We start from the raw sequence: 27,147 nt of genomic DNA, 5'->3' as shown, positions 1-27,147 counted from the left end.
TAATTTTGATCGTGAAATTTTTATTTGCATATGATGGCATGGACGAAAGGTATTTGGAAATTGACGTATGGATTTGGTTTTTTCTGAAAAGTATAACTCGTAGAAGAAGTGACACTTTACGAATTAAATCACATTGTGGAGTGAAAATAAGCTATTCCTCTAATTATATACAAAGTATTAGATAACCTAATAATCATTATAAAAAATACTCCGTATAAATTGCATAATTGTAAAATTAAATTATCTTACATTTTAGATTAGTGGATATAACCGATTATCATCCTAATAGATTCGACCGTGAATCATTCATATAATGGTTAGATATCATAAATCATAAAATAAACAAAATACTAGGGAATTAATAATTTAATAGAGATTTAAACCCATTATTTGACAAATTAAACTCAATGGTTATCCTATGTAATTTTAATAGTATTTGATCGGAAAATTCACCACTATCAATTTTAATTTATAGTAATTTTGACAAAGACAATAGATTGTGAAATAGACTATTATTAAAGTACCTTTTGAAGTACACAAGTGAATTAGTCTCTTCATGCTTAAAGCAAGCTCATGAAAACTTCAGTTCACAATTTATATTACTAGTATAAGATCTTAATTAAACTAAGAAGTCGTAAACTTGCTTTTTAACTTGTATCGATTGACCATCTTTCTTTTTCTACCTTATTAGCAGTAATTTATGTTAAATTACCAAGGGTGAACAACGGTTTTGAACATATATAGCTCAAGCCAAGTGATGATCGATTCGATCACTCTTTAATAGAAATCACTTTCTCTTACGTGTTATAATGGTTAAGTCTTTCTTATTTTGTGCGTTACTTTGTATTTAATTAAGTAGTTAAAACTTATATTTTATCATACTAGCGTACGTAGATTGTGTCCAAGCGCATGGATGCATGGATAAGGGAAAAAAAAACATTTTAATACTCAGAATATAATACTCAGAATTATAAATAAATTAAAACTAAGTAACAACACATATCATTCTTCCAATTTGTATATGATAAACCTTAATCAAGAAGTCATGATGAAAGAAGTTTCTAGACCCATATTTGTCCACGTGTCTCCAAATGTGCACCATTAGGGAAAATGCTGAAGTTTCTTTCAAGAAAAACAGAAAAATGACATTATGAAATCGATAGCAAATTTATAATGCTTAATTTTTTTATTTTTTTTTATTATTCATATTTTTAATGGGTCAATGGGGAGCGTATAAGTATGGGGAAAGATAATCATAAGAGTATAAAGTATAAAGTTATACAAATTACTAATTTATACTACCAAGTCTTTCAATTCTTTTAGTTTAATGAACAATCATTGACATGTAAACAATATACTAGGCAAATAAGATTGATTAAAAAAAAAAAATGAAGAATGCATGTTTTAGGAAAGAATCAACCAATAACTAAGAAAATGGGTGAAAGACACGTATGCTAAATAGTGACTAATTAAAATGAGTATTTGTAGTATAATTTATACTAGGGGTGAGCAAAAATTCAGGGTACCCTGATGTGGAACCGGAACCTGTTCAGAACCGCAGGTTCCAAACCCGGAACCTGTTGATCAGGTTCCGGTTCTGGGTAATAAAATTAGGAACCTGTTGCAACAGGTTCCGGTTCCGGGTAATAAAATTTTGGACCTAGAACCTGTAGGGTACCCTGTTAGTACATGTTCCCTATAGGGTAAATGAAACCGGAACCTATATGGTATTATATATTCTAGACAATTAGTGTTGGTTTGTTATATTTGAAGTACTATACTAAAGTTGTAAGCTTTTATTGTGAACATCCATTTTTAAAAATATAAATTTGTCACAATTTATCAAGTAACTATTAAGCTTACTTTGTAAGACAGGGTACCCTGTTTAGGAACCGGAACCTGCAGGTTCCGGTTCCGGTTCCCAATTCTTAGGAACCTGTTACAACAGGTTCCGGTTCCGGTTCCTATTTTTAGGAACCTGTTGCAACAGGTTCCGGTTCCGGGTACTGATATTTTTACAGGGTATCCTGCTACGCTCACCCCTAATTTATACAAATTACTACAATTAGCTAGCAAGCTTTATTTTCAAGAAGTTTACCTTAATTTTATTAATAATTTCTCACTCCTACGTAATCACTAAATTGTGGATTCGGCCTAGACTAACTTGGAATTTGGTAGTTGACCTAATCAAGCTATATTAAAGAGTTAATTTAAATTCTATACATAAATTCTAAGCATTTTCTCCTGAGATTTGTTGCCCCATTTTAATTATAAATAAATTAAAATTATTTTTTATGTTATAAGAAGTTTGAAATAATCTTGAATTGGCTTTTATTATAAGGGTGTCCGAGTTATAAAAACATGTGCATGTGTGGTTTTCACATGCCAACTTGAATGGGTCTAGCCGTCTTCGTCCGTCCAGCCGATCGGATACGTTTTTATCCAATTGCTTGCTTGAGTGTTCAACTAGCTAACCTTATTTCGGAAGATTGTGACTTGTGTGAGATTGATAATTTTTCACACTGTCATTCTCGATCTCGATCCCCGGCCTAATGATGTTGTGGCCTTGTGGGTTGTGTCGGGTTGTACCTTATTAGCTCGTTTCTAATTTTATGTTTAATAGTAATTTTTGCTAAATGTAACCCGAGCATGGCCAAGGCCTATCAGATTATACTGTATTTCCTGTTGTGTTGAGTTGCGCCATTGACAATATTTGTTTTGGGTCATAGTCCAAGCCACTGAGTGTGATGTTGGCTATGTTAAAACGACTGCATGTTCCATTGTTTACTACTTTCGCTCCTTCAAATTAAATATATACTATGTTATTTAACAATACAAATTAACTTCAAGTTAACTTTCTCATATTACATAACCTCGAATTCACATGTATGAAACAAAGGGAGTATCAATGCGTTGTCCATGGAAGAGTTACCCATCAAAGAGTAGAGAGAAAAAAGATGATAAATCCATTTGGAGCTTATGGACAAAAATAAGAAATTCGATCAATTAATATCAAGCATACCTCTTTAATATGTCATTGACATGTATTGATATATTATTTGCCTTGGTGAATTGAAATAGCTTTAAGAGTTTTAAAAAGGAATAAATAAATAAATAAATATACGCAATATATGACGTGTGCATCTACAAAAATGAGGTTATTTATCGTCTATATTCAGAAGAATGATTGGCGGCCAACATTCATACCAGACTTTACTTGTTAAAACTAAACAATATTCCTATCAAGTAGCCCATTTGAATGATGATTTACAATCTCATAATAATATACATTTTCATGTATAGGACGATGACCAATCATATTTAATTTGAATGATGATTTACAATCTCATAATATATATTTTCATAGAAAAGGACGATGACCAATCATATTTAATTTGACTAACAGTGCACTTACACCAAATATTTATAACATAATATAAGAGACCTCAAAGATATACAAGTTATACATACAACATGTAAGTTATTAGAAAAAAAATAAATCAAGGGTCTGTTCACATTTATTGAACTGAGCTGAAATGAATATTTTATGAGAGAGGAAAATTAGGAGCTGAACTGAACTGAACTGATTAGAGCTGAACTAAACTGAACTGATTGGAGCTAAATTGAATTGAATTGAACTAAAATTAAGTAAATGTGAATAGGCCCCAAGTTTCATCCCAGTCACCGTATATAATATCATAAACCTTGATAAAATATTTATATTTAATCTCCTTAATAATCAAATAAAAGAAACATGAGTATTATAAATTAGATAAGTGAATTATTGAAGATCTAATAAAATGGAGGGACTTATTTGCATTTGATGTTAAAGTCCTTCGGAATATGAAGGCCACAATTTAGTAAATTGTTTAATGTGGAGGCCAGTTCAAACTGCATTAACTAATAAGCAATACAAAATAGAATCATATAGAAAATAATCTTTATGCATGATGATCTTTTATTACTTGAATACACTAGGTGAAAAAAGAAGATAAGCACCGCCCTAAGGCCACCGGTTTTTAAAAACCGGTGGGCAAAATGTGGGGAAAAATAGGCGGGATTTTGAGGGGAGGTTTTTGCCACCGGTTCAAACTAAACCCGTGGCAATATAATTATTGTCACCGGTTTGAACCGGTGGCTTTTACTTTTTTTTTTTTTTTTTTTATAAAAAAAAACCCTACTCTCTCTCCTTATAAACCCAAACCCTACTCTCTCTCCTCATTCTCAGCCTCCCTCATTCTCTCTCCTCCTCTCCTCTCCTGATCCTCCTCTCCTCATTCTCATCGAAGCTCCTCTCCAGATCGAAGCTCCCCTCTCGATCTCATCTCCTCTCTCTCTCTCTCCAGATTTCCTCTCCTCTCTGATCTCCTCTCGATCTCATCTCCTCTCTCTCATCTCCAGATTTTCTGATCTCTCATCGATCTCACCGCCGGCCTCCCTTCTCTTTCCTGCTCTGTCGTCTCACCACCGCCGCCGTCTCAACTCGTCTCACCACCGCCGCCGTCTCAACTCGCCGTCTCAACTCGCCTCTTACTCTCTTGGTTTTAATTAATTGATTTTTCTGGGTTTTTTTAATTTCTTGGTTGTTTTTAATTTGATTTTTTTTTCGTGTTTTCTGGGTCTTTTGGGTTTTCTGACTTTTTGGGGATTATGTTTCATGAGTTTTATTAATTTTTTTTTTAATTGATGCATGCGTTTTTTGGGGTTTAATTATGCGATTATAATCAATTTGGGATTTTAATTCGTTATTTCTCGAATATTCTGGGTTTAAGTTGTTGATTTTTTTGATTTTTTTTCTCGGCTTTTTTAAATTATTTATGGGATTTTCTTTTCATTTTTGTTTAATTTTTTTTTCTGGGTTTTCTTCTGGGTATTACTAGTTGTAGATTTTCTGGGTTTTTCAGTTGTTTTTGTTTTTAATTTTGTGGATTTTTTTTTCTGTGTTTTTGCATTTTTGTGGGTGTTCTGTTTGCATGTCTTAGTGGCTTGTTTTAATCGATTTTTTTTTGTTTTGATTGATGCAGGAATATTATTGATTTAGATCTAAAATGGAATCGAAGAGTGAAGATGAAGGAATATTTTTTTTTATATTGTAAATTTTTTTTATTTATATTCGATTTTAGTTTTGTGTAATTTGATTAATTTAGATCTTCTAAATTGGAATTGTTGTACGTTTAATTTATTTGTAGTTATTAATTTAGTTTTTCACTCTTAAAAAGTGTACAATTACTTACATATTGATGAATATATGTGTTTTTATTTATATTATACATATAAATATGTTTCTGCTACATTTTAAGTGAAAAAAATGAAAAAAAAAAAAAAAAAAATTTGTTTTTTAAGGGCATTATTGCCACCGGTTAACCGGTGGCAATACTCACTAATACACAAAAAAGAAAAGAGCGGGACAGATTATTGCCACCGGTTAACCGGTGGCAATACTTGTTTTTGCCACCGGTTTTGAACCGGTGGCTTTTTCAAAAGCTAATTGCCACCCCCCAACTGACCACCGGTTCAAAACCGGTGGCATAGGGGGGTTTTGAACCGGTGGCCAATTGATATTTTCGCCTAGTGATAATTTCAATAGTCGCATGTGTACATTAACTAGTGATGTATAGTTGTGTCAGAAAATCTTGCGTGGACCTGGTTCACAATAATATTATTGTGAACCTAACGTTTATCCACACATAACTGGCATTATATTCAACATAGTGACCCTTAATTTTAATATAGTAACCTTATTTTTAACATAGTAACCTTTTTTAAAACTTGTGTGACCATTAATATTATCATGAACTTAAAGTACGAAATTATGTTGAATAGTGACCTAATTTTAATATAGTGATCTTTATTATTCATATTGACCATTATATTAAATATATCATTAAAAAAATAATCTTTTATAGCTTTTAATGTCCCACTAACTTTTATTTCAACATAATAACCTTTATTTTAATATAGTGACTTTTTTTTTATCAACAAAACAATCATATTATCTCTAATGATAGTGGTCCACAATAAATTAGTGTGAACCAGGTCCATTTAAGAATTTGTATCGTTGTGTACCTTAGGTCCATCTATAGATAGCAACTACTTCCTCTGTTTTTTTTTTTTGACCTGTTTCTTTTATCACGCTTGCCAATGCAAAACTTTAATGATCAATAACTTTAATTCTCCATAAGGAAAAAACGTAAAATTTACATATTATGATTGTACTTATTGAGATGAATTCAAAAACATCTTACATGAATATGTTTTTCCTTGCATATTATTCACAAAAGACGTTCAAAGGAGGGGTGATGAATAGTGTAAAAGTCAAAGCGGGTCAAGTAAAAAAGAACGGAGGAAGTATGAAGCAACCCAAATTTTTAATAACCCTAAAATTAAATTAAAAGTATATAAAGAGGTGTATACAATTTACACATATAATACATGCAAGTACCCATCACAAGAGTACAATTATAACTTTATAAGACATGCTTTGCTTTATGGAACGAAGAGATTTTGTTTTTGTAGCTATCCTACTTTTTTTTTTTTTTTTTTTTTTTTTTTTTTTTTTTTTTTTTTTTTTTTTTTTGGACAACGTAGCTATCCTACTTAGAGTTATTTATTTATTGCATCACTTAAGAGTTATGGATTAGCTTTTTCCCTTTTTTTTTCGTTTTATAAAGGACCTCAATAAATTAGTTCAAGCACGTCTTATAAAACTTTTCTTCAATTAATTAGGATCTGTTTATTTCAGGTTAATTTTAGTTCATTTCAATTCAGCTCCAAATCCTCCAATCAGTTCAGTTCAATTTATTTCCTAATTTTCTTCTCTCATGAAGTATTCATTTCAGCTCTATTTAGTTTTGTTCAGTTCAGCTCCAATCAGTTCAGCTCAGTTAATGTGAACAGACCTTAAGTTCAATTTATATTCTAAAAGGCGCATAGCTGACTCCAAAAGGATAATAGATATTGTACTTAATAACTTACAAATTAAAACATAATTCTATTTCTATTTATCTAAATATATTCTTAATATCCCAAGTCAATTTATTTTGTTAGTATTTACGAAGTACATAATAAGGTTATATAATAAAACTCTAAAGATCGAAAGATGTTTGATACCTACAAACAAAACCTAGAGATCTTAATCTCCTTTGTTATTATATTACTGTATTAGAGCTCAAATTATTTCTCATTTACAAAAACCAAATTAAAACTCAACCCTTATCGAAGTATACAACAAAAGAGTTACATACCAAACATCTAAAACATCGATGTGATCAAAACAAATTTAAAATACCTACCAAATACTATTGAATGCATTGCACCAAATAGGAAAAACAAAAATAAAGTATTCTTCTCACTTTTTTGTTTTTTATTTGATGTTACATTTGTTAATCCTCCAATTGACATCAAACACTTAAGTACTTAACCACCATTTTAGGATATATAGGCATAAGTCATACATCGTATGTCTAAGTTAGTGTGGTAATTCAATCATGATGAAACATTTGTATTAAAAAACTATAATTAGTTCAATAATATAATTTATATAGTACATGTGCAATTATAAAATAAATATATTTATGTGATAATGAAATCACTAAGATCTCTTCCCATGTGAGATAATCATGTTTTTTCATACTCCTATTTCAAGCATTTTCTCCAAAAGTACACACAACACACCCTAGTTTGATAGTTATACATAGTTACAAACATGTACCTAGTGATTCAATATTTATTGATTGGAACATGTTATAGATAAAGACATTTCTTATATTTATTTGGGAAATTTTCTTTGTTTTTAATTTTTTTTTCCCTTGATATTGAGTGTTGTGTAAGGGTTTCTAATCAAGTGCATCTAAAATAAAAGCATGTCCTTTTCTCCTACATAAATTGATAGCCTACAAATTTTATATATTGTCCTTTCATTAATCTTTGGTATTGGGGTTGGTCCATCCACCAATTAGTGCTAAAGATTGACATATAATATAAGATATCATATAATATAACATTCTTTTACTTAAAAAGATGATTAATTCTATTGACTTTTACTTTCAATTATATAAGTCTACTGGCTTATAAGTTCTAACTGTAATTGAAATTATGTACATAGTAATAAGTGATTAGTTTTATGAGCTTACAAGTTACAACCCATCTACTTACAAGATAGAGGTGGGTAGCTAGTTCAATATGCACTAGTAATTTTTTTATTTTTAAAAATATCATATTGCTTTTACAATGTACTTGTATTTTCTTAGTTATTATATTAAAATACATTAATGACTGGTCAGATCTTTACATCTATATCTTTGGTTTGTGCCACACAAAAAAATAACACTTGTCAACTCTATACTAAATTACTAATGTACTCCCCATTTCCCTAATTTCTATTCTTTTTTTTTTTTTTGAGAGAACTATTCAATTTTCATTTAGTACTATTCTTCTAAATTATACTTACTTTTTTTAATTATATTTTTCTATGTTAACCTATTATTCATATTTTACAATCTCCCATCCCACCCTAAATATATCTAATAAATCTCTTACTCTCTATCTCTGTCTTCCTAAAACAAAAATATCTTGGTCCTCCTTTTGAATTCAAAACCTGTTCATTTCAGCTTAATTTCAGTTCTATTCAGCTCCAATTAGTTCAGTTCAATTCAGCTCCAATCAGTTCAGTTCAGCTCAGCTACTAATTTCCTTCTCTCATAAAATATTCAGTTCAACTCAGTTCAGTTTAGTTCAGTAAATATGAACAGACCCTCAGTCTCCTTATTTCTGTTACTATAGACCTACAATAAGGTCAATAACTGAGTAGAACTCAAAAAAAAAAAAAAAAAAAAAAAATAAAGGCACATAGACACATAGTATATGTTTTTTTTTTGCATGAATAAACATTGTCGCAATAAGTGATGATGTAAATCAAATAAAATTAGTTTCATATTTTGAGTACCATTCTAAAACTCTCGACTATACCAAACCAAATAATTTAAGTAAGCATAAAAGAAATAAATAAAAGATTCAATTGGTAATTAGGAGGAATTATGATATTGGTCCATTATGTCCATATTATCATAGGTCCATAGCAATGGGCAACAAGGATCAAGCAACGGATCCCCACAGTTGGTATATCCTCGTGCCCTTTTTTTCATAATTGCTTTCATCGTTTACTTCATGCGAGACAATGTCCACCATCTACTTTTTTAACTCTATAAAATCAGAAGCATACCTTGATTTACATTATTTAATTGTAATTATTTATCAATCATTTTCCTGTTACATTTTATATTGTAATAATAACAACAAAAAATTACGATTGTATCAACGAAGGAAGTAGTCTCAGCAAGAAATTAGCACGAATATGATATTGATTAACATTTCTAAGAATATAAATATAATATTGTACAATTGTCAACTACTCAACTTATATTTATTTTTGAAGATTTATGATCAGCCGATCAACACTCCCAATAGATACGAGAATTGAAGCAAATACAACCTTGATAAAAACTTTAATTTTTTATGATATATATGGAGCACCATTCATGGACTAAATCTAATAAAATATTATATGATATAGATTAAGACATATTGTATGCGTCTTTTAAACGGCAATAAAATTATCATGTATAGCTTGATTTAAAAGAGGTTCACACAACTTATACAAGCTCAACAACATATTAAAAGTTAGTTGAAGTTAAAATATAAGTGACTTTTGTTCCAATGTTGTTATTTCATAAAATTATATTAACAACCTTAAATTCTCAACTAATTTGGTTGAACCAATTAGTTGATTGCTGATCGATAACAACTTCCATCAATGAAAGGAATGATTCTTTTGGATAAAATCAAAGTTCAACTGATAGAAGAACATAGATCACAATTCGGGATAAATTCTATCTGAAAAAAATAAATAAATAAAAATAGGAAGGGATGAATTCAATTTACTCTTTTTTATTTTTATTTTTTTATTTTTTTATTTTTGTATTTTTGTATTTTTTTATTTTTTTTTGGGAGGATTTGGGATAAAATCATTTGTAGTTATCTTTCTTGAGAAAAAAAAAAAATAAATAAAAATCAGCTTGCTTGCGTTTAACATAGTCCAGAACGTCTGCCATGTACATCAACTATAAAATTGTTGAATCCCATTGTAGCCCACTTATGAGTGTCCCACATTGGAGAAAGAGGAGCGGTGGTTCCACTTTATAAGGTAGAGGAGTAACTCCTATTATTGCCAATTGGTTTTAGTATGGAAGCTCCAAAGCCTTGTTTGTGGCCCAAACTCTCCTCCCCCTTGTTCGGGTTGTCCAGGCCCATTTCATATTATTTCGAAATTTAACATGGTATCAGAGCCCAGGTTTGTTGGGCCGTTTATAACTGGGGCTTTGTCAAGCCACTGGTTAAGGGGCCTCTATTGGATGTTCATTCCCAAAGAGGATTTATATTGTACCTTCTAGTGTGCTCTAGTTCTAAGGACACTCATAAGTGAGGGGGAGTGTTGAATCCCATTGTAGCCCACTTATGAGTGTCCCACATTGGAGAAAGAGGAGAAGTGGTTCCACTTTATAAGGTAGAGGAGTAACTCCTACTATTGCCAATTGGTTTTAGTATGGAAGCTCCAAAGTCTTGTTTGTGGCCCAAACTCTCCTCCTTCTTGTTCGGGTTGCCCAGGCCCATTTCATATTGTTTCGAAATTTAACAAAAATCAGTGAAAGATTTACATACTTGTTTTCCTAATAACATACGGAGTACATCAATTCTGTAACACTTGTATGTAAATTAGCACGAAAATGGTAGTTGGTTCAAGGTTCAATTATAAATGGGAAACATTCTACGAACCCCAAATTACAATTTCATTTATCGATCCAACCCAGCCCCCAAAAAGAAATATCAATCTACTCCGTAATATGAAGTACCATACGTTCATACTTGGTTGTCTTATGATGTATCACTTGTATTCAATATTGTATAGTATAACAAATTTTAACTTTGATATGTGAAATATATAATTCGTTTAAAAGTTAAATTCGCATTTAATTTGTGCAATATACATACATGCATGTACAACTCAAACATATTAGTAAATTCCGATTATTATTTCATGAATGTTCAACATATTTTAAACTCGATCGATCTATTTAAATTTTTCTTCACTCTAACAAATTCTACTTTGGCCATGCATTTTTTGGTATCACCGTCCCTTGCCAATTGACTAGTTATAACTTAATTATAACAAAGGCTTTAACAAATAAATCCTAGAAGTATCTTCATAACAAAAAAAATGACATAGTAAGGCTGTAATAAGGGCATTGCACACCCAGAAAACCATGCACCTTTCTTACATTCATCAAGCACTACTTCACTAGTAGAAGTTTAACCTAGCTAATTAAAATGAGAGATTACATATACTAACTAAGTAACTAGTTTAGTTTGTGGAGCCATCGGAATTTAAGACCGTGGCGCCAAAAATGTATTAATTGGTTTTCAATTTAAATTTTTAGTAGACTAAGGGCCTTTTCTCTTCTGCTTAATTTCAGTTCAGTTCAGCTCAGCCTAGTTTCTAATTTCCTTCTCTCATAAACAATTCAGATTAGTTCAGTTCTGCTCATATTAAATTAAAACATGCCCTAATTACTTTGAAAATAATTCATGCGTATCATTTTGCACACAAATATGTAATCACCGCTTTTCAAAAAAAAAAAAAAAAAATATGTAATCACCGATAACATTCTAATATAGCCATATAGGTTTTCTGCTTATGACTTTAATTATTTTAAACCAAATTTCCTAATTGGTTTTTGTCTCTAGTAAGTTGACATCCATTTACTAAGATACTTCTTGTTTAGATTTTCACAAGCTCTCCTACTATTCCCACTTCCAATCATTTTTAATTTTATAAAATTCCCACCATACAATTTACATTCCAACTCAGCATACAACTAGAGACAAAGTATTGGCAAAAGAAAATCACAATAAAATCATTATTTACAAATTATAGAAAATAATTTTTTTAGAAGGGATGAAATTCCTATATACCATAACTAGGTTAGTCCCGTGCAATGCACGGTTTTATCAAAATATATAACGATGAATATATAATCTTTAGTTATATTGAGAACAATCAACTTTTTCTGTTTATTTAGGAACCAAAAAAAATAAAAAAAAAATAAAAAAAAAAAAAAATTGGCTGATTTCCCATGATTAGCAAATTTGTACAATTATTCAATAGTATGTAGAAGCATCTACTCCGTATTTGATTTTTTTTTTTTAATAGTTGTAGTCAATATTTATAATCTAAATTTCAAATTTCAAAGCAATTTAAGGAAGTAGCTTAGCTTTAAAATAAAAAATAAAAAAATAGCAATGATGTCATCAATGCATTTAGGCGGGAAAAAATTTCATAAAAAAGTGACACGTATACAGCTTTGGAGGAAGGATGATGTCAGTGGTTTCTACTTTAGTTATAGTTATAGATTTCAAAGCAATTTAAGGAAGTAGCTTAGCATTAAAATAAAAAATAAAAAAATAGCGATGATGTCATCAATGCATTTAGGCGGGAAAAAATTTCATAAAAAAATGACACGTATACAGCTTTGGAGGAAGGATGATGTCAGTGGTTTCTACTTTAGTTATAGTTATAGATGCACAGCTAACAGTTTTTTTTTTTCTTTTTTTTTTTTAGGGAAGCTGGCAGTCCACTTAATCAACGGCCAAAATTTCATGCCAGCATAGATGCTGATGTAGATTTATTTTATTCTTTTTCATATATTCCGTATAATTTTTTTTTTGGTAACCTTATTTATTTTATTTATTTTTATTTCTCAAATTTCAATGATTGGACCCCCCTTTTCTTCCTCAATAAAAACCCAAGCATCCCCCATAATTATCTCCCCCCTCCTCTTCTTCCCCCCTCTTTCTCTCTCTAAAAACTCTCCAAAAACCCTACTTTAAGTGGAGAAGTTTGTGGTGGAGAAAATTAATCTCCAATTTCAAGCAAAATAAATTTAAAAATCCCATCTTTATTTATTTTCCTAAAAAAAATTGGTAAAATTTATGTGACTCTGTTTTATGATTTCTCTCTCCAATCATCCCCAAGAAAGTAATCTACTGAATTGATTGAAATTGAAGAGAGATCTCAATTCTCTGACAGATTTCCAGAAAAAAAAAAAATAATAAATAAAGATCCAAACTTTATTCCAAAAAATTATTGATTTTATAATGTTTTCAAAGTTTGAGTTTTTTTTATGTGATGAAGAGAAAGTTGAAGGAGAGTGGGAGAAAGAAAGATAGCTCATTTTAATCCATTTTCCACCTTTTATACACACTTTTCACACCAAACCCATAAAATTCCGCCACTTTTCTTTCAGAAATTCCAACAACTTTGACAAATTTGATCAACTTTTTCTCGTGCAGGTAAATTGCTCTGTCTTTTTCTCAATTTCTGTTTTGCTAGTAGAATTTAATATTCGAACAAAAAACGAAAACCCATTTTCAAATGTAGTAAAAAAATTTATTAGTTTTTGTAATTTGGAATTTAATCAAAATTTGCTGTTATTTGAAGGAAATCCTCTGTTTTACCTTCAAATCTTGTTAATATATTCACGTTTCTCATCTGGGTTTTCTTAAAATTTAATTTTTGTTTAATAAGAACATTAAATACGCATCTGTAAAAAAAACCCTGTTTTTAATTTCTGATAAAATCATAGATCTTGATTTTAATTTCATCATTATTCAAAAATTGTAAAGTTCTGACTTTTTTTATCTGATAAAAAAATAAAATTTTACAGGGTTTGTTGGAAAGATGTCAGCAGTGATGAGCGAACCAATGACAGTAACAACAAGCCAACAAGAAACGTCAGCCCAAAATGAAGTACAATTCATCAAATGTGAATGTTGCGGTTTAACCGAGGAATGTACCCTTGCTTACATTGAGAGGATCCGAAAAGGGTATATGGGTAAATGGGTTTGCGGTCTTTGCTCCGAAGCTGTCGAAACCGAGGTTGATCGCTCCGAGAAGCATATTAGCACCGAGGAGGCTCTCAATCGCCTCTTAAATGTTTGTAGGAGCTTCCGATCCTCGTCCCCACCAGCTGGCGGAGATCCGACTATCCACCTTATTAGTGCCATGCGCCATATCTTGCGCCGTAGCCTTGATTGCCCGCGGGGTGGGCTTAGGTCCACACCCGCGAGCCCTACTAGGGAAGCTCTTGACCAAAGAAGGGCTATTCTCTCAAGGTCGGAGAGTTGCTTCGCGGACCTTTGAGAGATATGATGATAATAATAAAATAATAATTATTAGGTGGTTCAAGAGCAACGCAAATTGATGGGTGAATGTGATAACATGGAATGATGGTGATGTTTGGGAAGTGAAATTAATGTGTGTGTGACATTGGAAATGTTGGGTGATTTTCGTATCAAATTGTACAAAATTGAGAATGCTAATGGAAGAAAATTTCGACTAATAAGAAAGAGTAAAACAATTTAAAAAGAGCAAATATAAAAATGGTAAAGATGATGAAAAGAGGAACTTAGAAGTTATCGTTTGCTTAGGGAGAAATGGTACATTTGCCTTAACTAGCATTAGCGTTACACCCTCCCCCAAGTAGTCTAGTTTGGTTTATGCAATTTTGTGTACATATATCTATAAATATTTTAAGTATGTAATAAAATGAATTCTGGTTCTAGAACTTGCTCTGCATTTGGAGAAATTTGGCTCTTTTAATTGGAAGTTGGATTTTACATGTTATTTATTTTTCTTGAGGGTACTTCGTCTTGCTTATTAGGGTTTTAGTTGGTGCCAAGCAATCTAAATTTGTTGCTAAAGTAATACTCTCGTCTATAATTAATTTTTTATAATTAAGTGACACATGTTTGGAGTTATAATTCAACGAAATTAAAAGATTGATATGGTAGCGGTTAGTCGTTAATTGCTTGATAGTTCTAATAGTTGTTAGCTATTGTACTAGCTGTCAATAGTAACCGCTGTGGTATAATGTAGCTATATACGTCATCTAACAATTAGCTAATTAGGGTATCTAAAACTATGTCTTGAGAAAAACACAAAGAGCTAATGTTAGTAAATATAGTCCCTAAACTTTTTTAAAAAAAGTGCTAATCACTACTTAGTGTCAATGTTAAATACATTTTTGAGTCAATAGTGACCCTAAAATTACTCCTGCTAGAATTTATCGTTCTCACAAGTCTAATAGAAAGTTAATTATTCATAAATGAAAAGCGAAAATATTATAAAGGCATGGCAAGGATCATTTGGATTGAGATCCCCTTAAAAAGGAAAGATCATCAATGTGTAAATCATCCCTGTTTTAGGGATTTAACCTATTAAAACGCGTCAAATCAATTCATGACAATTCTAATTTAATAGGACACATTTTACATTACCGCTTTAGGAAAACATCATTATCACTATCTAATGTGACTATAAGGTTAGTCACCTAATCGAATAACTAATGTGGTCCAACGTTCTCAATCATTTCTCCAACCATGCTCAAACAAGCTGCATTGATTTTATACAAGCCACAAGATATACTCGTACCATATAACCATATAGAATGCTGTGACAAGCCAAACTCCGATCCATTGTTACTTACTGGTTACCACTTATCATTGGAGTTGCTCTAAGAATATTTGTAATTTGATCCAAAACGCTCTTAAAAAAAAAAAAAAAAACATACTTAGGGCCTGTTCTCATTGAAGCTGAACTAAACTAACTGAATTTCAGCGTATGAGAACAAGCCCAGTTCAGTTCAATTCAATTTAGCTCCAATCAGTTTAGTTTAGCTCCTAATTTCTTTGTCTCATAAAATATTAATTTCCGCTCTATTCAGTTCAGTTCAACTCATTACAGTAACAGCTCATAATGTAAAATAATTCTTGTAAATAAAAAAATAAAAAAACAGGTAAACCTAAGCAATAATCTTCTCCGATTTTCGCCGCCAGTATCTTTCTCTCTCTCTTCTCCGAGCTTACTCTCTCCGTCCGTTTCCACGGTGGCAACAAAGTGTCAAAAATCAGGCATCTGCAAAATCAAAAGAAAAATAATATAAAATGGAAACTCAAAGTGAAATCTGACTTAGTTTTAATCTTAATTTTGGTTTTCAATACACCCACCTAATTACTAGTCGAATCCGATCACTTTCCGTTTTCTCTCTCTGCATTTCCGACAATTCCTCTCTGATCACAGACTTAAATCCACGTGTAATCATCCTCTCTGGTGGTCCCCCCAGGGTCCACGCGCTAGACGCGCCGGTAATTTGTGACGGGTTCATTGATTATCTCGAAACAAAAGGCGATGTGTTCTGGGTATCTGTTATGGATTACAGCTAATTGCCTCATTGTGCAGAAGCTTGGAGGTTTGGTTAAAATTGGGGATAAACAGGAGTATGGAATAATGAATATTGAAGTGATTCGTAACAATAGTGAGTTTTTTAGGAATAGAATTAAGGGATAAGCATGATGTTTGGATGAATGAGTCATTTCGAAACTTCCTGATGGGTTTAAAGTTGCTGCTGTTAGTCAGCAGTTGCTGTTGCTGTTGCTGCTCTTGAGAATCCCACTAGAGGGTTTTATGGCCTGCAGTATCATCCTGAGGTAAATGGAAGATTGAAAAATATTCCCTTTATTCGGATTTAGTTGTCACATAACTACTCCATAATTAGTTCTGAGTATAGTGGAGACATGGAGTGAATTAAAACTTTTTTACTTGTAGTTGTGCTTTTAATGAAAATGACATGGAGTGAATTAAAACTGAGGAAATACAAGTTAATCTTTATGATTGACATAATTTGTTAATCACAGGGGTAAAATTGACACTTTAATGAATTAATTGGGATATGTTTGTAAATTTGCTAGGATGTCTGTTAGTTTAGCTTCTTCCTACCCTTTTCCTCTTTGCTAGTACTTTCTTTCTCCTCACTCCTATAACTCACATCAACAATGGTACTTCAACTCCAAAATTTTCAGCTCATTTCTTCACCGCAACAACCACCATCGCAACCACTGACATTTGCTATCTCATCTTCTTTCGCCACCGACATCACTTTTTTCTACATTTTCAAAAATCAAGCTCAATTGATGGAGCTTCAATGGAGGACATAGTCACCCCTACCCTTTGGGTTGACCATGCCCTTAATTTCACCTTTCATTCATAGGGTTTTCGTTTGAAATCGGGGAAGGTGGGTGGAGATTGGGGAAGCTTTAATGGTGGTCGAGGTTGGGGAAGCTTTAATTTAATGGTGGTTAAGGTCGGGAAGCTTCAATGGTGGTCGAGGTTGGGGAAGCTTTAATGGAGGAAGAAGCAGGAAGCTTTTCAATGGAGGGAGTTTTAATGGTGGTGTTGGTGAAGTAACCACAAACGGTCGTTAAATTAGCGTTATCTTCAGTCATGAGGTGGCATGGAAACTTCTCTTCAATATTACAATTATGCCATTAGATTGACGAATTTCGTCAATCATAAAGATTAACTGGGGGCTGGCTCATTAAAACTTGTATTTTCTCTTTTATTACCCTCCTTTTTACCTGTAAAGGTGATTTTTTTCTCACTAGGTTTGTTGCTCTGCAGTGAGAAGCTTTGTCAAAAGTATGATTGAAAAATCTTAGTACTACGTTGTTGTTTCTGTTGGTTGTACAGTAACTCAGTAACATCTAAGGGTGGTTACATCAGTTGGTTGATCTTACTGTAACATGTAAGCAGTAAAAGTATATATGATTGACATTCTTCCAAATTAAGAATGTAATTTCTAGTAGTAAAATAATGATGTTTAAAGAATCAATTATATGGTGGAATTGTGATGCTAATTCCAATTACAAGTAATAATTAATTTAAGTAGCTGTGAATGAATTAATCTTAAGTGGTTGATCAATGGGACATTTGGTTTATGTGGTTTTGTTGTATTCGAGTCTTATGTGGTAAGTGACAAGGTTGTTAAACATTATTTAGGCTACACATTCGCCTCAAGGGATGGAGACATTGCGGTATATCCTCTTTGATGTTTGTGGAATCAATGCAGATTGGAAGATGGAGGATTTGATGAATGATGAAATTAGAATTATTCAGGAAACCGTGGCCATGATGATCATGCCGCTATCCTTGTCCATAAGGCGATTGGGAATAGACTTCATTGTATTTTTGTTGACAACGGCTTGTTAATGTGAGGCTTTCGTCACAAAGATTACTGTGATGGGTTATGTTATGTCCAATGAGAGGGAGTTGAGGGACTACTTGTACTTTATACCGCTTTTGTTGATTTTGTAGGTATAAGGAAAGAGAGCGTGTGATGGATACTTTCAAGAAATACCTCCATCTTCCTGTTACTTGTGTTGATGCATCGGATAAATTTCTTAGAGAATTGAAGGAAGATATTTGGGAAGGAAGATATCTTTTTATTTTTGATGAATTCGCCTAAGAGTTGGAGCAAAAAGTAGGGGAAAGACCTGCTTACTTGGTTCAAGGAACTTCATATCAGGATGTTATAGAATCCTGCCCACCTTATGGGAGTGGAAGAAATCACTCTCACACCATTAAGAGCCATCATAGTGTTGGTGGACTTTCGAAAGAATTGAAGCTGAAGCTTATCGAGTTTCTCAAGCTTTTTTTTAGGGATGAGGTTTGAATTTAAACCCCTTGAGGCCTTGATATGAAAATTTTATGCTAAATGATCTCATAGCACTTCCGTGTCATCTCTGAAGGTACGCGCGTTGGGGAATATGGACTTGCTGTTCGTGTTCTTGGTGATGTTACAGAAGAAAATAATTTGGAAATCCTTTGACAGGTGAGCAGATAAATCCTTCCAGATGATAAAATTTAAGTCTGTTCCTGGTTTATGTCAAGTGTTTTCTCCAGGTTGACGAGATATTTATTCAATCAATTAAAGATGCCGGACTTTTTATGATGGAATATGGCAACTTTTGCTGTTTTCATAGGAATTTTATCAGTAGGAGTTCAAGGTGATCAAAGAATTCATTCTCATGTCGTAGGCCTTAGAGCTGTTACAAGTCAAAGATGGGATGACAGCATATTAGTGAGTATCATACTTATTGTGTAGATTCTGTTCTTTGTGTTTATGAATGTATGTAACCTCAGTTCATTTTTTGAAGAAAACGGATTTTTTTGGTAATAACTCTCTTGATGATCATGAAAATTTACAAATTTTGATGTTGTAAATTTGTGATTAGATTCTGCCAGCTTATGATAGATTTATTTCCATTGATCATATTGCTTTCAATGCTAAAAGCTAAAACTTGAATTCACTGGCAAAAGTGTAGCCTGACTTTACTATTGTGTGCCAAGATTTCATCAGCTTTAGGCTGAAGTTCGATCAACATCTCAATCAAACTGTCACCAATTTGTACTGTTTGTCTGTATATTCAAGCTAAGTGAATAATCACGATGTATCCAATCTACTTTATTTCTTCTGGCTGTTATGAATGTTTGCTGTACTATTTTCAGGTATCGCTTGGATTCTGAGTTCCTAGATCAGGTATCCGGTAAAATCACTAACAACATCCGTGGTGTGAACAGAGTTGCTCTGGACATAACATCGAAGCTTCCTTCAACAATAGAGTGGGAATAATCTGTTAATTTTGGATGATGCTACCCTAAAATTTTCCCTTCTTAACTAACCATCTGATTAACTCCTTTGCTAATCACCGGCTGAAGAACAATTAAGAAGGTATGATCAAAGATTTATCAAAGGTTCGTAATTATTCATTCTTGCATACTACTCGTATTACCATATATTTTTTTCTTATGTAGCCAGAGAGGTCTAACTACCATTATCGCGACAACGATGTGTCTTTGTTCTTATTTGAGAGTTGAGACAATAGAAGGGACATCAACACTAAAATTTGATAGCATAATGGAGAATGTGGACATAGGGACATAGGAACAAATATTGTGGTAGCCACTGTGCTCTGCTAATATTAGAAAGATGTTTCTGTGCTAGTGACTTTGGCTGGAAGCATGTCTTTTAAGTCTTGCATGTACTATTATATTATAAGTTGTAAGATGTGACATAACTTATTATAAGGTTTGGTAACACTTTAATTGCATTTTCTATGTGGTGGTTAACACTTTTTTTGAGCCTTTAAATAATTGTAAACAATATCTAATCTTTGGTTTATTTTAATATGAAAATATCTGCCTCTGTTTTATATATGTATTGTGAATCAATTAATGATGGTAAGGTCACAAAAGATTTGTGTGTGTGGAGATCAGAGGTAGTATGTGGAAAGATTAGAAACATTGCATTTGAGCCTTAATTTCAATAATAAGAATACTTCTTGACATTTGTAAAGGTACTTTTGGAGGTCAGAGATATTTTGTTCTTTCTCACTTTCAAGTGTTTGTCCCTGTTAATAGCTGACAAAATTGATGATTGAAGTCTGATCAAAGTCTTTCTCCTTACCTTAAAAAAAAAAAAATATAACATGATAAAGAGAAAGTCATATATTTTTTTTTGACGGAAGAGAAAGTCGTATTTGATTATAGGATAGGAAACAGGTTAAATATGAAAATTTTGACATCTACACTACTACTAATACATCAAACTAGTACAAATATCTGTAAATCAGTAAATGTAACGTGGAGTATTATCTTAAGACAGATAAAATATGAATGTAATTTATTGTTAAGAAATGATAATTAATAGGAAAATTAGTTGAATCAATAATATCTTATACGTAGGCTTCTTGACGTTTCATCCTATTTTGAAGCCAGTGGATAAATTTATGCAGTACTACTAATCAACTGTGAAATATGGCCTTTGAATGCACTGAAATTAAATTTTGAAGAGCAAATTAATTGATATCCTTTTTATGATTGCTTAGTATTTATTTAAGGGTAATGCTATACATATATATAAGCATTGAATTACTCTTGAAAAATGTATAAAATTAGGAATTCATGACAAAAACACGCGCAAATCGGTGTAATTAGTGTGTTTTTGTCATGATTTTCTAAATTTAAACAATTTTCAAGAGTAAATTAAATGCTTATATGTAGCCCTTAGGGTTATGTATAGCATTTTCCTTTATTTAAAGTAATAAGGTGCCAGCTTAATTTGTTTATTTCCTATTGAAAATATCAAAACAAAATTAGAACTTCACAAAATAAAACTGAAAGTTTTACAAGTAATGCAATTTCATTTGCCCTAGGTAAAACTCAAATTGCCAATAAAAATGATTACGAAATAGAAGCCTCATATATTCTTTATTAGTTATATACTCCGTAAAGAGTACGATTTGCTCACTTTATTTAAACTTATTAGATATAGTATGCTCACTTGAACTTGTCAAAAATGAACTTGTTAGATTTGATTTAACATAATCAACTATTATTTAAACTTATTGTCTAAGTAATATCATTATATAACGATGAATTAAACCATTTTTTCATTTAAAAATATCAGCACATTATCGCTTATGAATTTTACATATACTCTTACATAATCTTTAACGACAGGTAATATAGGAAAGGAGAGAGTATCAAATAACTCAAAAGACGACAAGATAATGTACTCCTGGTCCATACATATTTCAACTTTGCAGGCCAAAAAATTTGTTGTTTGTTCTACGGTTCTACCCTAAGGAAACGTAGTCAAGTAAAACTCAGGTGGTGGGGTCCGTGGGGATGAAAATTAAGGTGAATAAAGGTGCCTGGAGCATGTGTTTCCTACATAGTTTTTAGATAGTGAAGCACCTATATATCAGATGTTTCAAGTCATTAAATACAGAAAATGTGAGTCCCAGATGTTGTCTTGGCTAGAGACATAAAAAAGCCAAAGGTATTGTGATCAATATTTGTGATTCAAGACAATACAACTCTTAGCTCTAGAGATTGGTCCATGCATTTACCACACATGTATGTTAGCTTGTCGATCTCTAAGACGATCTCACCACGCGATCTGTTTATGTTCGATTACCTTTCAAAATATCAACGTCTTCTGTCGTTTGGATTTTATCTCAAATGATACATGGTAAAAAAATAAGTAAATTTACGGGCCAAAATGTGGTTAAATATGAGTAAAAATTTGAAAATGGACAGTGAAAGAGTTTATAAATTGTAACACAGTGTCACAAATATGGTAGAAAATATAACTTAAAGCAGATACTCGAGAGCATATTTATTGTGTGAATGTACATGTTCTCACATGAAGGCTAAAGAATATACCCTAAATAAAGTAGAGCTGCATGCTATGTCATGCTCCATTGCTCCAAATTCCATAGAGCTTAGCTTTGAGTTGTTATTGTTGAACACTAATCATCATAATCAACCGTTGTCTTGAGCCTAGCACCCCAAGATAGCTGCTACAAGGCATGTGAAATATTTGACCTATACCTAATGCTCCAACAAAGAGCTTACATAAGCAACAATAATATTAATGAAGATGATATGCAAAGAGAGTATAAAATATCTAATAAAACAAAATACAAATAATATTAGATAGAAATATATTGATCGTGCAGTTGATTACTTGATTATATAGCTAATACGTATGGTATGTCATATACTCATATTACCAACTCTTATTACACTACTTTTACAGTTATTATACTATACATGTCCAAATTTATCACATGCATCTATAATTTCTACTTTTTGGTGTTTTCCCCGATTCATCCTTCAGGGCTAATCCGGATTCGAGGCAATTCTGAGTGGTTAGGTTCCAATCCCCTCCCAATTGTTGTTGCGGGGGATTGAACACGGATCTTCCCTACCAAGTATAGTCCCAATCACCACTACACCAACCAATTGGTATCTATAATTTCTACTTAAATAGTAAGGAGAACATGCAAGTTGAATGGGTCAATCTATCATCCGAGGATGACAAGAAACTGGCAAAGATAACATGAACAAAAATATATATTGTTCTTTGCATTGAGAAGATAATTCCAAGCTCCCAAAGCTCCAAAAGCAACCACTTTTGCGACTAAGACTTGAGCTTTGTTCAATGCTTCTAAGTCAAACGTATCAGACTGAAGATACAATTGATTAAAAAAAGTTATAAAGGCAGATACTTTTATTTGCTATAAAGTCAATTATCACTTAAGGAAAAAAGGGAGAATTAATGATTTTATGGTCACGAGATTTCTCTTTCAACATATACAACACTTGTACAAAACAATACAACCCCTAATAATTGTTAAGTTCCCATAGTGGGTGTGTTGTAGTCTTGTTAAATTGACTACTTCGTATATTACTTTTTATGCCTGTTAAATTGTCAATTTATGATATATTTGATTAACTTTATCTTTAGTTCTTCAGAAGTAGAAGTAGGATTTATGTTTTAATGAGATGATTTTACAAGATCATACTTGAATATGTATATATTGCTTGTAATCCTCACATTAAACGATCAACATCGACTTAAAAAATATACAAATTTCAAAACTAAAGTAGAGTCAATTCCAATAGAAAAAGAACGGATCAGAGGAAGTACATATATAAACCATTTCCACGTCTCATTGCATAAATTGGTATTGAGAACATGATTGCATTGCCACGATATTTCCAAAAGTTTAGTGTACAATTCAACTTTATGTATAGTGATTCTCCCATTATCCCTTCATGATCTTTGATTTTTCATTCCCGTGTCTCTTCCACTTTTGAGACAATCCTTTGCTTATTTTTCTTCTAATGATGTTTGTTCGGACACTTTTCATCAAGTACCTTGAAATATAAGGATTTTTATTTCACCCCCTTTGATGCTGAATGTATAATCAGTTGAAGATTAGTCAAATCTAATGTTTTTACGTAATATATTATGGACAGTAATCTACTAATAACTTTTTAAGGAGTTTTATAATATCACTAATTTTATATTATCACTAATTTTATATTATCACTAATTCACTATATTCCTTGATTAATACTCGCTCCTAAAAGGCCATAATTTCTTATGTTAACTTCATTTTAGGGGATAATAATGTGAAAAGTATGTAGTTCCCTTATAATGGACTTATTCTGATTTTGTCGATTTTCATGAAAATGACTGTTTTTTGCAAAGAAAACTACAAATTATACATATCACTTCAAGCCGCAAGTTAAAACAAGGTACAAGTTGTTTTCATCTTTGCCTTCACCGCAAGTAGTTTACCTAATCAATATGATTGATTTAACCACAATAATTCAATCATAATAAGTCTTCAATTCAGCCACAAGTCTATGTTTAATTCATTGATTATTATTAGGTCACTGTTTTTTGCTTAGTCAAATCAAACTAATTAAGACTAGTTTTGTCTAGGGTCACCTAATAATGTTATCAACACATGATCACATAAATTAACGCTCATTGCATGGGTTGGAGACAATATTCAGAAAATAAGTGAGAAAGACTAAAACAACATTCATGGTTTATATATACTCTCTTCATCCTAAATTACTAATGACGCCCTTATATTTAAAATAATTATGAGGTCTTCACTTTTCTCCAACACTCAGTCTCAGTAAGAGAATATGTATACAGAGTATTAGAGTACAATCAATCACCCAAGACCCCAAGTAATGTAAGTGTAATTAAAATAAAAGAACTCACCATTTTTGATAAGGATGAATGTCTAAGGGTGATGAAATTTCTAGAAAAGAGAGAATAAGATGGGAATTACAGAAGAAGAACAGAATGAGAAGAAGATACAGAGAATCTAGAGAGAGAAGGAGAGATAGAGAGAGAGATAGGATAAGGATTGTAATTGATTTCTTCCTGATACAATTACAGCTAATAATTTGCTTAAGTAGCAGTTAACAAACTCATTACAGCCACAAGCTTAAAACAGAAAGATTCCCTCACATAACAAACTGCAAAACGACAAAAAATAAGAAATAACAGAAATTCCCGCCAAATTTGAAATGTAACTAATATCACCTATATCATACCCTCCCCCTTTAAAAACTGACTTGCCCTCAAGTCATATTCTGAGAAAAACCAGGATACTGAGCAACAAAATCAGCAGCAGAAACCCAAGAAGTTTCATGAGCAGGCTTGTCTTGCCATTGAACCAACAATTGCTTCTCATTTTGTCCTGCAACATGCTTCACACGTTGATCCAGAATTGCCAAAGGAATGAGAGGCTGCAGAGCTGGAACTTCATCCAAGGGAGGAATAATAGCCACAACAGGTAAATTGCCAGAAAAAATTTTCTGCTGAGATACATGAAAAGTATCATGAATTTTGGCAGAACTTGGCAATTTCAGTTTGTATGCTACTTTACCAATGCAAGCAGTAACTTGAAAAGGACCAAAGTAACGAGCAGCTAACTTGCTGTTGGCTCTGTACTGAACTGACTGCTGCCTGTAATGCTGTAATTTCAACCAAACCCAATCCCCTACAGCAAAACTTCTTTTATATCTTTTCTTGTCAGCCTGTGCCTTCATTCTTTGCTGAGCTTTAACTAAGTTTGTTTTCAATACAGCCAGCATTTCTTCTCTCTTTTGCATACTCCTGTCTACAATTGCATTACTTGATTCCCCTGGCAAATAAGGAAGATGAAGTGGTGGTGCCTGGTTGTAAACCACTTCATAAGGAGTCATTTGAGCAGCACTTTGAAAGTGAGTGTTGTACCACCACTCTGCCAAAGGAAGGTACTTACACCAATCCTTGGGTTTGTGACTGGTGACACACCTCAAATAAGCTTCCAAGCATCTATTGACCACCTCTGTCTGGCCATCAGTCTCAGGATGATAGGCAGTTGACAGAAGAAATTCTGCACCATGCAAAGAGAACAAACCTTTCCAAAATTGGCTAAGAAATATAGGGTCCCTGTCACTCACTATGCTTCTTGGCCAGCCATGCAATTTGAAGACATAGTCTAAATAAACCTGAGCCACCTCAATAACAGTGTAAGGATGCTTTAAAGCCATAAAGTGAGCATATTTACTCAGTCTATCCACAACCACAAAAATAACATTTTTGCCCATAGATAGAGGTAAGCCAGAGATAAAGTCCATAGAAATGTCAGTCCAAACATTCTCAGGGATAGGCAAGGGCTGTAAAGCACTAGGTTTAGCAGAGGTATCATACTTAGAAGCCTGACATACAACACATTTCCTTACAAATTGGCTCACCTCTTTCATCATCCCTCTCCAATAAAAGATGCCTTGCATCCTTTTTCCTGTATGATCCCTCCCTGAGTGACCAGCTTCCAAAGAAGCATGCTGCCAATTGATCAATTTCTTTCTCAAATTATCATCTGGACCCACCACAATTCTACCATGTCTCCTCAAAATTCCATCCTGCAGACTGAAACCTTGAACCACCTCATTGTTGTTCAACTTGTGAACAATAGCAGCATTATTATCATCAAGTGCATAACTAGCTCTAATTTGCTGAGCTAAATTTGATTCAATCACAGTAAGAGCCATTAACAGAATCTCAAAACCATTAACCCTAGACAAGGCATCAGCTGCTGTATTTTCCTTGCCAGACTTGTATTGTATCTCATAGTTAAATCCCATTAACTTAGACAACCAGAACTGCTGAAAGGGAGTTGAAATTTTTTGTTGCAAAAGCCATTTCAAGCTTTTTTGATCAGTTCTGACTACAAAATGGGATCCCAAAAGATATTGTTCCCATTTTTGTTTTGCAAACACCATGGCAAGTAGCTCCTTCTCATAGACTGACAGTTTTTGCCATTTAGGACCCAAAGCTCTACTAATAAATGCAATAGGGTGCTCATCCTGCATCAAAACTGCTCCAATTCCAGTCTTAGAAGCATCAGTCTCCACTACAAATTTTTTTGAAAAATCTGGGAGAGCTAAAACTGGTGCACTCACCAGAGCAGATTTCAGCTGTTCAAATGCACTTTGAGCAGCATCATTCCACTCAAATGCTCCCTTTTTAAGGAGATTGGTGAGGGGTTTGCTAATAACAGCATATCCCTTAACAAACTTTCTATAATAGCCTGCCAACCCAAGAAAACCTCTGAGATCCTTGACAGAAACAGGACAAGGCCAAGAACTCACTGCACTGATTTTATTAGGGTCAGTTTCTACCCCTTTTCCAGAGATAAAATGTCCCAAGTATTCCACCTTCCTAGTAACAAAAGAACACTTACTCAACTTAACATAAAGAGAATGTTGAGCCATGATAGAAAAAACTGCAGCAAGGTGTTTCCAGTGATCATCTAAAGACTTGCTGTAAATTA

General features: G+C 32.6%; 2 pseudogenes across 1 annotated transcript; both read left to right on the top strand.

Annotated features, from left to right (window-relative positions):
• Positions 1-13,816: 13,816 nt before the first annotated feature.
• On the top strand, positions 13,817-16,641 carry LOC145616685 (uncharacterized; annotated as a pseudogene).
• A 625-nt stretch (positions 16,642-17,266) lies between these two features.
• LOC145616684 (uncharacterized) lies at positions 17,267-20,020 on the top strand (annotated as a pseudogene). The gene is made up of 6 exons (XR_014107673.1): positions 17,267-17,347; positions 17,948-18,158; positions 18,263-18,614; positions 18,697-19,028; positions 19,457-19,679; positions 19,763-20,020. The product of XR_014107673.1 is annotated as an uncharacterized LOC145616684 (transcript).
• Positions 20,021-27,147: the final 7,127 nt, after the last annotated feature.

Source organism: Chenopodium album, chromosome 26 (genome assembly GCF_948465745.1).
Source record: "Chenopodium album chromosome 26, dcCheAlbu1.1, whole genome shotgun sequence".
NCBI classification, from domain to species: domain Eukaryota; kingdom Viridiplantae; phylum Streptophyta; class Magnoliopsida; order Caryophyllales; family Amaranthaceae; genus Chenopodium; species Chenopodium album.
This window is presented reverse-complemented; position numbering and strand designations above follow the sequence as displayed.